The sequence below is a fragment of the Mus musculus genome, chromosome X (assembly GCF_000001635.26).
Source record: "Mus musculus strain C57BL/6J chromosome X, GRCm38.p6 C57BL/6J".
NCBI classification, from domain to species: domain Eukaryota; kingdom Metazoa; phylum Chordata; class Mammalia; order Rodentia; family Muridae; genus Mus; species Mus musculus.
This window is the reverse complement of record NC_000086.7, coordinates 35751303-35764737: the sequence shown is the minus strand read 5'-3', so window position 1 is coordinate 35764737 and position 13435 is coordinate 35751303. Positions and strand designations below refer to the sequence as shown.

Genomic DNA, 13435 nt, shown 5'->3' with positions numbered 1-13435 from the left:
TTTACTGGCTGTTATTTTTGTTTTTAAGAGATGAATAAAGCCTAGGTACCAGAAGAAAAAAAAATGTTCACATCTGAACAAGGGACTGGAGACAATGCATCATCTAGTCGACAGACTTTGAAATGTCCAACTTATTCCCAATTAGGCTCGGACTTCCTTTATCCTCTCAAAAGCCTAAGGAACTTTCAGGGATGCAGAGGAAACTTTGCCTGTGCATACAGTTTTTTGTTATCCAACCAAAGAGTTTCAGGGTCTTCAGCATATTTCACAGGGATTTGGGGACAATACAAACACAGCTACAGTACCATGAGGATGACGGATGATGAGGAATTTTCTTAACCTGTTTCAGCAACTATAGCTTTGCCAACATCACATCCAGAATCTGGTAGGTATTCATCTTTTACTCAAGGTGGTGCAGCAACTTTTCCATGTGGCCAAGGGTATCTAGTACCTTTGGAATCAGCCAAGGGGGCCTCTGAAACTTTCCATCTAAGCCAAGCCATGATGTATACATCAAGAACTTCTGAAGGTGCTCCTGATTCTCAGAGACTGTACTCCTCAGAGGAAGGGATCCAAACATCTCATTCTGCTCAAGGAGATGTGGGTCCCTGCCTTTCTACACAAGGTACTGTCAGTCTGTTCACATCTACATGACATTCTTTTTTTATTTTATTTTAATTAGATATTTTCTTTATTTACATTTCAAATGTTATCTCCTTTCCTAGTTTCCACTCCGAAAATGCCATATCCCCTCCCTCCTACCCCCCTGCTCCCCAACCCACCCACTCACATTCCTGTTCCTGGCATTCCCCAATATTGGGGTGTAGAGCCTTCACAGGACCACGGGCCTGTCCTCCCACTGATGACTGACTAGGCCATCCTCTGCTATAAATATAGCTACAACCACAAGTTCCACCATGTGTTTTCTTTGATTGGTGGTATAGTTCCAAGGAACTCTGAGAGTACTGGTTAGTTCATACTGATGTTCCTCATATGGGGCTTAAATCCCCTTCAGTTCCCTGAGTATTTCTCTGGCTCCTTCATTGGGTACCTTATGCTCCATCCAATGGATGACTGTGAGCATCCACTTCTGTATTCGCAGGAGACAGACTCTCCTGTCAGCAGGCCCTTGTTGGCATCTGCCAAGTGTCTGGATTTGGTGGTTGTTTATGGGGTAGAATCCCAAGTGGGGCAGTCTCGGGATGGTCATTCCTTCAGGCTCTGCTCTGAACTTTGTCTCTGTAACTCCTTACATGGGTATTTTGTTCCCCATTCTCAGAAGGAACGAAGTATCCACACTTTGGTCTTCGTTCTTCTTGACTTTCATGTGTTTTGCAAAATGTATCTTGGGTATTCTAAGTTTCTGGGCTAATATCCACTTATAAGTCAGTGCATATAATGAGAGTTCTTCTGTGATTGGGTTACCTCACTCAGGATGATATCTTCTAGGTCCTAAGAATTTCATAAATTCATTTTTTTAATAGCTGAGTAGTACTCCATTGTGTAAATGTACCACATTTTGTGTATCAATTCTTCTGTGTGAAACATGTGTCCTTATTACAAGTTGGAACATCTTCTTGGTATATGCCCAGGAGAGGTATTGCTGGATCCTCTGGTAGTACTATATCCAATTTTCTGAAGAACCACCAGACTGATTTCCAGAGTGGTTGTACCAGCTTGCAATCCCAAGAGCAATGGAGGAGTGTTCCTCTATCACCACATCCTCTCCAGCATCTGCTGTCACCTGAATTTTTGATCTTAGCCATTCTTACTGGTGTGAAGTGGAATCTCAGGGTTGTATTGATTTGCATTTCCCTGATGATTAAGGATGTTGAACATTATTTCATGTGCTTTTCAGCCATTCAGTATTCCTCAGTTGAGAATTCTTTGTTTAGCTCTGTACCCCATTTTTAAATGGGGTTATTTGATTTTCTGGAGTCCAGCTTCTAGAGTTCTTTCTATTTATTGGATATTAGTCCCCTATCTGATGTAGATTGGTAAAAATTGTTTTCCAAACTGTTGGTGGCCTTTTTGTCTTATTGACAGTGTCTTTTACCTTACAGAAGTGTTGCAATTTTATGAGGTCCCATTTATCAATTCTCAATCTTACAACAACAAGCCATTGGTGTTCTGTTCAGGAATTTTCCCCCTGTGCCCATATCTTTGAGGGTTTTTCCCAATTTGTCTTCTATAAATTTCAATGTCTCTGGTTTTATGTGTAGTTCTTTGATCCACTTAGACTTGAGATTTGTACAAGGAGATAAGAATGGATCAATTCACATTCTTCTACATGATAACAGCCAGTTGTGCCAGCACCATTTGTTGAAAATGCTGTCTTTTTTTCCACTGGATGGTTTTAGCTCCCTTGTCAAAATCAAGTGACCATAGGAGTGTTGGTTCATTTCTGGCTCTTCAATTCTATTCCATTGATCTACATGTCTGTCATTGTACCAGTACCATGAATATTTTTTTCACAGTTGCTCTGTAGTACAGCTTAAGGTCAGGCATGGTGATTCAACCAGAGGTTCTTTTACTGTTGAGAATAGTTTTTGCTATCCTTGTTTTTTGTTTTGTTTTGTTTTCCAGAAGAATTTGCAAATTTCTCTTTCTAACTAGGTGAAGAGTTGAGTTGGAATTTTGATGGAGAGTGCATTGAATCTGTAGGTTGCTTTTGGCAGGATAGCCATTTTGACTATGTTAATCCTGCCAATCCATGAGCATGGAAGTACTTTCCATCTTCTGAGATCTTTTTCAATTTCTTTCTTCAGATACTTGAAGTTCTTATCATACAGATCTTTTACTTCCTTAGAGTCACACCAAGGTATCTTATATTATTTGTGATTATTGTGAAGGGTGTTGTTTCCCTAATTTCTTTCTCAGCCTGTTTATCCTTTGTGGCAAGAAAGGGCACTGATTTGTTTGAGTTAATTTTATATCCAGCTACTGCACTGAAGCTGTTTATCAGGTTTAGGATTTCTCTCTTGTAATTTTCAGGGTCACTTATATATACTATCATATCACCTGCAAATAATGATATTTTGACTTCTTCCTTTCCAATTTGTATCCCCTTGATCTCCTTTTGTTGTCTAATTGCTCTGGCTAGGACATCAAGTACTATATTGACTATGTAGGGAGAAAGTGGGCAGCTTTGTCTAGTCTCTGATTTTAGTGGGATTGCTTCAAGTTTCTCTCCATTTAGTTTGATGTTGGCTACCCGTTTGCCATATATCACTTTTATTATGTCTAGGTATGGGCCTTGAATTCCTGATCTTTCCAAGATTTTTATCATGAATGGGTGTTGGATTTTGTCAAATGCTTTTTCAGAATATAAGGAGATGATCATGTAGGTTTTATCTTTGAGTTTGTTTATATAGTGATTTACATTGATTAATTTTCCTATATTAAACTTTCCCTGCATCCCTGGGATGAAGCCTACTTGGTCATGATGGAGGCACTCAGATGATTGTTTTGATGTGTTCTTGGATTTGCTTTGTTAGAATTTTATTGAGTATTTTTTGCATAGATATCCATAAGGTAATTTGGTCTGAAGTTCTCTTTCTTTGTTGGGTCTTTGTCTGGTTTAGATATTGGAGTAATTGTGGCTTCATTGAATGAATTGGGTAGAGTACCTTCTGTTTCTATTTTGTGGAATAGTTTGAGGAGAGTTGGAATTAGGTCTTCTTTCAAGGTCTGATGGAACTCTGCACTAAACTCATCTGGTCTTGGGTTTTTTTTTTTTTAGTTGGGCAACGATTAATGACAGTGCTATTTCTTTAAGGGAAATGGGACTGTTTAGGCTGTTAATCTGAGCCTGATTTAACTTTGGTACCTGGTATCTGTCTAGAAAATTGTCCATTTCATCTGGGTTTCCCAGTTTTGTTGAATATAGCCTTCTATAGTAGGATCTGATTATGTTTTGGACTTCCTCAGGTTCTGTTGTTTTTTCATTTCTGATTTTGTTAATTAGGATACTGTTCCTGTGCCCTCTAGTTAGTCTGTCCAAGGGTTTATCTATTCTGTTGATTTTCTGGAAAAAAAAAACAAAACAGCTCCTAGTTTGGTTGATTCTGTGTATAGTTCTTTTTGTTTCCACTTGGTTGATTTCAGCCCTGAGTTTCATTATTTCCTGCCATCTTCTACTTTTGGGTGAATTTCCTTCCTTTTGTTCTGGAGCTTTTAGGCATCCTGTCAAGCTGCTAGTGTATGTTCTCTCTAGTTTCATTTTGGAGGCACTCAGAGCTATGAGTTTTCCTCTTAGGACTGCTTTCATTGTGTCCCTTAAATTTGGGTATGTTGTGGCTTCATTTTTATTAAACTCTAAAAAGTCTTTAATTTCTTTCTTTATTTCTTCCTTGACCAAGTGATCATTGAGTAGAGTTTTGTTCAGCTTCCACGTGAATGTTGGCTTTCTATTATTTATGCTGTTACTGAAGATCAGCCTTAGTCCATTGTCATCTGATAGGATGCATGGGATAATTTCAATATTTTTGTATCTGTTGAGGCCTGTTTTGTGACTAACTGTATAGTCAATTTTGGAGAAGGTACCATGAGGTGGCAAGAAGAAGGTATATCCTTTTGTTTTAAGATACATTGTTCTGTAGATATCTGTTAAATCCCTTTGTTTCATAATTTCTGTTAGTTTCACTGTGTCTCTGTTTAGATTCTGTTTCCATGATTTGTCCATTGCTGAGAGTGGGGTTTTGAAATCTCCCACTATTATTGTGTGTGGTGCACTGTGTACTTTGAGCTTTACTGAAGTTTCTTTAATGGATGTGGATGCCCTTGCATTTGGGTCATGGAAATTCGGAATTGAGAGTTCATCTTGGAAGATTTTAGCTTTGATGAGTATGAAGTGTCCCTCCTTGTCTTTTTTGATAACTTTGGGTTGGAAGTCAATTTTATTTGATATTAGAATGGCTGCTACTCCAGCTTGTTTCTTCAGACCATTTGCTTGGAAAATTGTTTTCCAGCCTTTTACTCTGAGGTAGTGTCTGTCTTTTTTCCCTGAGATGTGTTTCCTGTATGCAGGAAAATGTTGGGTCCTGTTTATGTAGCCAGTCTGTTAGTCTATGTCTTTTTATTGGGGAATTGAGTCCATTGATATTAAGAGATATTAAGGAAAAGTGATTGTTACTTCCTGTTAGTTTTGTTGTTAAAGTTGGGATTCTGTTCTTGTGGCGTTCTTCTTTTAGGTTTGTTGAAGGATTACTTTCTTGCTTTTTATAGGGCATCATTTCCCGCCTTGTGTTGCAGTTTTTCCTTTAACATCCTTTGAAGGGCAGGATTCGTGGAAAGATATTGTGTAAATTTGTTTTTGTCATGGAACACTTTGATTTTTCCATCTATTGTAATTGAGAGTTTTTCTGGGTATAGTAGCCTGGGCAGGCATTTGTGTTCTCTTAGGGTCTGTATGACATCTGTCCAGGATCTTCTGATTTTCATAGTCTCTGGTGAGAATTCTGGTGTAATTCTAATAGGTTTGCCTTTATATGTTACTTGACCTTTTTCCTTTACTGCTTTTAATATCTTTATTTACTGCATTTATTGTGATTATTATGTGTGGGCTGGAGTTTCTTTTCTGGTCCAGTCTATTTGGAGTTCTTTAGGCTTCTTGTATGTTCATGGGAATCTTTCTTTAGGTTAGGAAAGTTTTCTTCTATAATTTTTTGAAGATATTTACTGGCCTTTTAAGTTGAAAATCTTCATTCTCTTCTATACCAATTATCCTTAGGTTTGGTCTTCTCAATGTGTCCTGGATTTTCTGGATGTTTTGAGTTAGGATCTCTTTCCATTTTGCATTTTTTTATTGTTGTGTCCATGTTTTCTATGTAATCTTCTGCACCTGAGGTTCTCTCTTCCATCTCTTGTATTCTGTTGCTGATGCTTGCATCTATGGTTCCTGATTTCTTTCTAGGATTTCTATCTCTAGAGTTGTCTCCCTTTGTGATTTCTTTATTGTTTCTACTTCCACTTTTATATCCTGGATGGTCTTGTTCAATTCTTTCACCTGTTTGTAGTGTTTTCCTGTAACTCTCTAAGGGATCTTTGTGTTTCTTCTTTAAGGGCTTCTAGCTGTTTACCTGTGTTTTCCTGTATTTCCTTCTTAAAGTCCTCCATCATCATCATGACTTTAGAAGTGACTTTAGAACCATGTCTTGGTTTTCTGGTATGATGGTGTATCTAGGACTTGCTATGGTGGGAGAGTTTGGCTCTGATGATGTCAAGTAACCTTTGTTTCTCTTGCTTCTGTTCTTATGCTTGCCTCCTGCCATCTGATTATCTGGAGTGCTTGCTACCCTCAATATATCTGATTGGATCCTGTCTTTCCTATAATCCCAGTTGATTCAGGACTCCTCAGAGTCCAGCTTTCTTTGTGATTCTGTGATTCCAGGCTCCTGTGATCCTGAGATTCTGGGTGTGTCAGAGTTCTTGGCAGTCAAGCTTCCTCTGAGATTGAGATCCTGGTGTGACCAAGCTCCTGTTATCCTGGGATCCTGAAATCCTAAGATCCTGGGCGTGTAACAGCACCTGGATGGGTGTCTCCTCTGAGGACTGTGGGGCTGTCTGGTGTGTTTGAAACAAAGGTATCCCAGTACAGATCAGAAGGAACCCCAGCAGCTGCTCAGGCATGGCTCCTGTGTGCTTTCTCCTGCTGTCACAGGCCCATCACAATTGGTTTGGAACAGATGTTGTGTTCCACTCACCAGTTATCCTAAGATTGTGTGGAGAGTCCTCTGGGGACTATAGGACTGTCCCCTGATTCATGCCCAAGGTGACCTGGAGCTGGCGCCGACCGGAAGGGACTTGTGCCCCTGGTCAGATGGGTTTTCTGTTTCCCTGCTGCTGTCTCAGGCCCGGTGCATTTGGTTGGAACCGATGTTCTATGTGAAGTTCTCTAGGAAATTCTCAATCTGTCCAAGGGGTTTCTACTCCTTCCCGACATTCACAAGGTACAGGAACACAGTTCACTTCTACACAGTGCACAGTAGCATATTCACCATCTTTCCCAGTGTGTTTCAAGGATATACCCATCATGCTCAAAAAATGTCAGGAAATTTGAAATCTTCCCATGAGTCTCTGATAAGTTAGATAACTACACAAGACTCTAGACCCTTTGCTATCCCCACATAGAGCTCCAGGATACTCACCATTTGCACGAGGTGGACGAAAAGCTCCAACAGCTACGCCAAGATATGTGGTATCTGATCATGCCCCTCTGGAAATTTCAGTGTTTGCCCAAGTTAGTCCTTTGCTATCTTCCCAAAGCAGTTTTTATCATCCCTTTTCATTCAAAGGGATTTTTGATCTATCTACATCTACATAAGGTATACAAGGACTTTCTGCTTCTTGCCAGGGATCACTTGAGTCTTTGAAGTCTGCCCAAAGGGTCCAGACTGATTCGTCTGCTTCATACTCTCCAGGATCTCTGCCTTCTTCCAAAATTCACATGGTAATTTCTTTATCTGGAGAAGGGATTCTACAATCTGTATGATATTCCCTAGGGTCTTTTACAATTTCCTTATCTGTTCAAGTGAGTTCTGGGTCTTTGTTATCTGTCCAAGAATCTGGATGACATTGCCTGTTGTCACTGGGCAATGTGAAGTTTTCACCTGTACACATGGCAAGCCAGGAATAGCCAATGCTTCACTAGCAGATTTAAATACACCACCAGTGAATCTAGAATATTCTCTATATGTCCAAATGAATTTAGGAGAGTCTAAATCTGTCTTATTGTCTTTAAGACTTCCCATGGCTGCCCAGAGTGTTCTAGGAACATTGACATTTACCAGAGCAGCTGCGGAAATTCTCCAGATAGACTGGAGTACAGAAACTCTGCTATATTCTCAAGATGACCTAGAACTCGGATCTCCTTGCCTGGCATCTCAGAGATGGTCTCAATATTCCCAGAGCAAATTAAAAGTATTACCATCTGCCTAGGGGGATTTTAATTCTGTTCTGTATACTTCAGAGCCCTTAGAAAATTTGCTATCTGCCTCAGGGGCTCTAGGACTTTTTAGTTTGGTCTTTGAAGATGCTAGAGGCATTTCCCTATCTCCTCAGTGCAATTTGGGACTTTCCACATCTTCACAGAATTCTCTAGAATTCTCTGGAATCTTCAGCCACACCTCAAAATTTCCTGAAATAGTCTCCATCTTTCCAAAATTCTCTGGGACCTACCTTACCTTCACCAGGTACTCTGGAATAATTCCTACCACACAAAGCTGGGTAGACAATGCCTCCATCTGCACAAGTGACTCTAGGACAGTCACCACCTGAGGTGGTGTAGGAAATTCTTCCAGTACTTAATGAGTTATGAGTTACGGGATTGTTGCCATCAACACAAGAGTTTCTAGGGTATTCACCATTCCCTCAACGGGCTCTAAAAATTTCCATATCTTCCTATGAAGTGCTAGGCCCTTCTTATGATCATGGGCCCATAATAAAGTTCCCATGTGTTCCAGAAGTTGGATTCTCTATCTCTCTGTCTCTGTCTCTGTCTCTCCCTCTCTCTCTTTCTCTTTGACAAAGGTATGTCTCAAGCTTTGTCATCCTCCCAAGTTACTCTACAAACATCATCTTCTGTCCAGAGAACTCTTGAAAAACCATCAGCTATGTGAGGTACTCTAGAATTTCAGCCTCATTCTGTGGGGTATCTGGGACATTTCCAATGAACCACAAAGACATCAGAAAATTAGCTCTCTCCCAAAGAGTTTTAAATTTCTTCAGAATATTCATCAGGGACTTTAGGAACTTTGCCATTCTTCCCAGGAATTCTGGGTATTTCAATACCTGCTAATGGTACTGTGTGTCCTTGTGATTCTGATCCAATGATTCAAGGATCATTGACATCTCTCCAGAAAACTCTCCAATCTTCTTCAACTTTTCAGTTTCTTCCAGACCTATTCAATCTGTACCAGGGGCCTGGACTCCTTATTATCAGGCCAGTTTTGTCCAAAATTGTCTATATCAGACCAAGTGTCTCTAGGAACTTTTCTACCTCAGAAAGTATATTTAGGAGATTCATTGCTTGTCCAAGGGATTATGTGAATTTTGACACCATCACAAGAATATCTAGGACATCCAAATCATGATCAAGTGTATCCAGAAATGTCCATATCTTCCCAAGTATATCTAGGACCCTTTTGTAGCCAAGGAGGCTTTAGCTTATTCATCATCTGCTCTAGGAAGTTTAGGAATTTTTTAATTTTCAGAAGGAATTCTAGGAACATTAGGTTCTACTCAAGGTGCTTGAGAAACACCATCATCTACCGAAGGGACAATGGAACCATCACCACCTGCTGAATATATATTCTAGGAATTAAGGCTCTTATGGAAGGGAATCTGGATCCTTCCCAATTTACCCTAGAGACATCAAGACCTTTGGCATCTTCACAAGATGCTTACAAATCTTCAGAATCTGCCTTGTTCTCTAGAAGCTTTAGCATCTGCCCAAGAGACACTGACCTTTTAACATTTGTCCAAGGTGTTTTGGGTCCTTCCATATATGACCGGGTGATACTGGGACCACTAACATTTTCCCAGGAAATTCTCAAAACTTCCATCTCTATGGACAGGAGTCTGTGAAATTTACCCCATCACAAATGGGCTCATTAGGACTTTCCATAACAGATAAAGGGTTTCAGAAATTGTCTTCAGGTGAAAAGGTGACTACTACTTTCCCAGCCTCAGGAAATTTATGAAGAATTCATAGATTTATTTAAACATATTTAAATAGATATGAATCTATTTATTATCCACACAAGAAGCTGTCCATATCATTACAAGAATCTTTTGGACATTTCCCATATGTTCAATGGTTTCAAAACACTCCCCTGTCATCCCAAGAGTCCCCAGGTCTTGTTTGGACACAAAAGGTTTTAGGATATTCACCTTTTGATCCAGAAGATTCTGAAGTTTCTGCATCTGTCGAGGGGACACCAGTAATAATGCTATGGATTCAAAGCAGTCTATAAGTCTCTTCTCATGAAGAATGTCCAAAACATTCCTCTTATCCCAAGTAAAGCTCTAGATTTTTTCAATTCTACCAAAGGATATTGAGATATGTCAATATATCTGAATAGTGACATATATTCAATATGAATATCAAAGGGAATATTCCCTTCCAGAACTTCATGGCTTAAAATATATCCTTCTGCCAAATGTAGGCTCATATCTTCCATGTATGCCAAAAAGGGCTCAAGTCTTACCTCTAGTCCTTTAAGGAATGTCTCACTCTGAAAATCATCAAAATTGGGCTTCTGATACCACCCTTAAAGGAGGTCTCAGATGTTCTTCCTCTGTACAATGTGGCACCAGACATTCTAAATAGAAGAAAAGAAAAATCAAGACATGCTTTTTCAGACCAAGCAGGCTTCAATACTGTGCCATCAGAAGATGAGGTCTCACAACTTTGCTATTCTTCCAAAAGGGGTGAAAGAGTTTCCTGATCTGATAAAAGGGGTTCAAGGCTTAAAATGGAAACCAAGTGGAGCCTCACTACTTCTGCTTTTGCCAAAGGAAGCCAAAGATCCTCAGGATCTCATGAGGAGGTTCTCAGATTTCTCCCATCTCCCCAAGAAGATGGGAGAAACCAAATCAAAAGGCCCCTTCTGACCATGCAGACACCAAATATTCCCACTCAAAACACAGGGGTTACAAATGATCTGCTTTGCCAAAAAGAGGAAACAGAAATTCTTCATATTAGGAAACCAAAAGCTACTCCCCAAGGGTACATAGCATCTTCCATTTCTACAGAAGAGGACATTGGGATGACTTCCTCTCTTGAAAAGGGCCCCAAGCATTCCACCTCTACTCATGGGAATCCCAGACACACAACTTCAACCAGCAGTAGACTGAGGAATGCCCCCGAGACCAAGGAGCCATCAAAACTTCTCCTGCAGAACAAGAATGCATTAAGTTTTCTCCAGATAGAAACAGTACCCATGGGAGTGTCAAACCATCATTAACCCAAGGGGACGTCAGCCACCCTGTTTCTACTGAAGAACACTCAAAAATGTTCTTTCTGTTCAAGAGGAAGAGAAACCTTCCATTAGCACAACGGGGTTGGGGGTGGGGTGGGGTGTGGGGTCAGGGCTCTGTTTCCTGTCCCACGGGGATTCACTTATATTAATATCAATTTCAAAAGGGAGTATCACATACTTCCCTGTTATTCAAGAAAATTCAGACAAATCATATCCCAACTAGGGGACCAGAGATCTTCCCTCTCTTACCAAGAGAGAGAGAGACAGCCTTCCAGTATGATCATGGGTCCCCCATTGTAACCCTTCTGTCATAGTATCCCATAAATATTCACATTTAATCTCGTGTATTCTTCTAAGTACCCTATTATTAAAGGGAAGCTTTAGTTCTATACTCTCCCCTAAAGTAGTTATCAGAACTTCTCTGACTGACCAATGTGGCCCTCAGGCTCTCCCAGTCCCACCAAACAGACATTAGATATGGCACCTTGTTTCAGGCAGCCTCAGAATGTTTCAGGCTGAAAGAGAGGTCCTCTTTAATATCCCATCTAACAAACTGGGCCTCAGAGATGTTCCTTGTGACAAAAGAGAACCCAAAATTTTTTCCTCTAATTAAACCTCTGATCTATCCCTTCTGCCCAAGGTGCACAAGAGCTTCCCAGCCTGCCAAATGGAGTTGCTAAGGCATCCCATTTCAGTAGAGGAGCCTGGGCCATAACTCTCTTACCATGACATCTTAAATTCTTTTTATCCACAAGCCACCCTCCTATTTTCCCATCTTGTGTCCCATATGAACAACAGGAGTTTAGAACTTTTTCTTCTCATCAACCATCCCTCAAAGATATGACTTCCTCTCCTAGCTGCCTCAGATACTCACTGAGTAATCAGATTGGCCTCTTAGAATAAAAGCATGACAGATGTTCCCTTTCTCATTAAGAATAGCTCACAATATTTGGCTAGAAGAACGTACTATACAATTTGTTGCCCATGGGGAAGAAAATGTTCTTCTGACCAGTGTGGACCTAGGCCTACTTCATCTGACCTAATGGGTGACAAATTAACTCCCTCTATCCAAGGTGCACTGGATACTTCTTATTCTGATCTACTGACCTTGCAACCTCTGTCAAAAGAACAAGATCCTGGTATCTGGGATCCTAGAGCCTAAGGGTAGCTAGCAAAGACATAAACCCAGGTTATATGCCTTAAGCTTGGTCAGCATCAATAAAGAAGCCATGTTCTTCATGTTCAGAAGAGGGCAGCTGATTTATCACAAGACCTACTTGCAACATAACAAAATACCTCCTAGCATGTTGGAGATTTATTATACTGCTGGTTGGCCTGCATGATGTAGATGATTCAGACCTATCCTTCTAGGTTACCTTGAAGATGGGATAAGGAAATGTTCAGGCCTTCTGTATTCTCAATTCTCCCCAAATTGAGCCTTGATCTTCCCCTGATACGCATGAGATGCTTTGACCTTTCTGCTTTCCCCAACATAATATTAGAATTTCTGCCTCTAAGGAATTGTTCTTAATAATTTCTGGTTTTGAATACCTCAAACATTGTCATTTTATCCAAGGATCCTCTAAATTGTGTTTCTGACAATCTGGTCTCATATTTATTCCTTCAGAACCAGGAAGACTCATTCTTTCTCAATACCTGAAATAGAGCTCAAATCATTCTCCAGGGCTCAAGTGGTTCTCCCTCTGGAATACTCTGTCTAAACCAGGAAGCCAAATATATTCTAGTCATTCTCAATTTGGGTTCAGATCTACTGCTTTGGTACCACACATCTTCAAACTACTGTATGGAACAAGGGGTTTTCTGATCTGTCAATTCAGAACCAAGGATCATCAGATATTCCCCAATAGCTTAACTGGCCTTATTCTTATCTGTCTAGAAACATTGTCCTTCACAAATCTCACCAAGAACTTAAGGGGGGGGGGTTCAGATATACCTCCTCAATATCAAAGGTGTCAGATACTTCCCAGTGTTCAATGAAACATAGGCACACCATTCCTTTGAGAACCAGAAAACCTCAGACATTCAGTAATTACTTAAATGGATTACACACTTACCACTTCAAAACATGGGGGACACACACATCCTTAATGTCTGAAGGGATCCTGAGATAGGTGGTTGATAAGCAGAGGAATTTCAATCTCCTCAAGGTCTCAGGAAGACCTCAAATGCAGTCCTTTAAGAATTAATGTGCAATAGAATTTCTGCAGTCACAATGGGGATTCAGACCTATCCTTCTAGAACCAGAACACTTCCTGCCTCCTGCCAATAACTCAATCAAGTCTCACATATGCCCCCTTAGAAATAAACTAGCCCACAACTGCAAGGGGGTTGACACCCTGATTGAATATATTCTGAAGACTTCCTTAGACTTACTTTATCTAACCGTAGTAGCCACTGATTTAATGTTAAGAAAAGGGGAGCTGTTGTAGCAT

The 13435-nt window shown here is 40.2% G+C and overlaps 1 long non-coding RNA gene across 2 annotated transcripts in view; it reads right to left on the bottom strand.

The window, feature by feature from the left end:
- The window catches only part of Gm39502, a 49672-nt gene extending 36496 nt beyond the window's left edge, over positions 1 to 13176 (bottom strand). For both annotated transcript variants that reach the window (XR_003953084.1, XR_001782767.1), the window contains exons 1-2: positions 13058 to 13176; positions 10209 to 10322 (exon numbers count right to left, since the gene is read on the bottom strand). This is a non-coding gene — a long non-coding RNA (predicted gene, 39502). The remainder of the gene's footprint in view (positions 1 to 10208; positions 10323 to 13057) is intronic.
- Between the last annotated feature and the right edge of the window lie 259 nt (positions 13177 to 13435).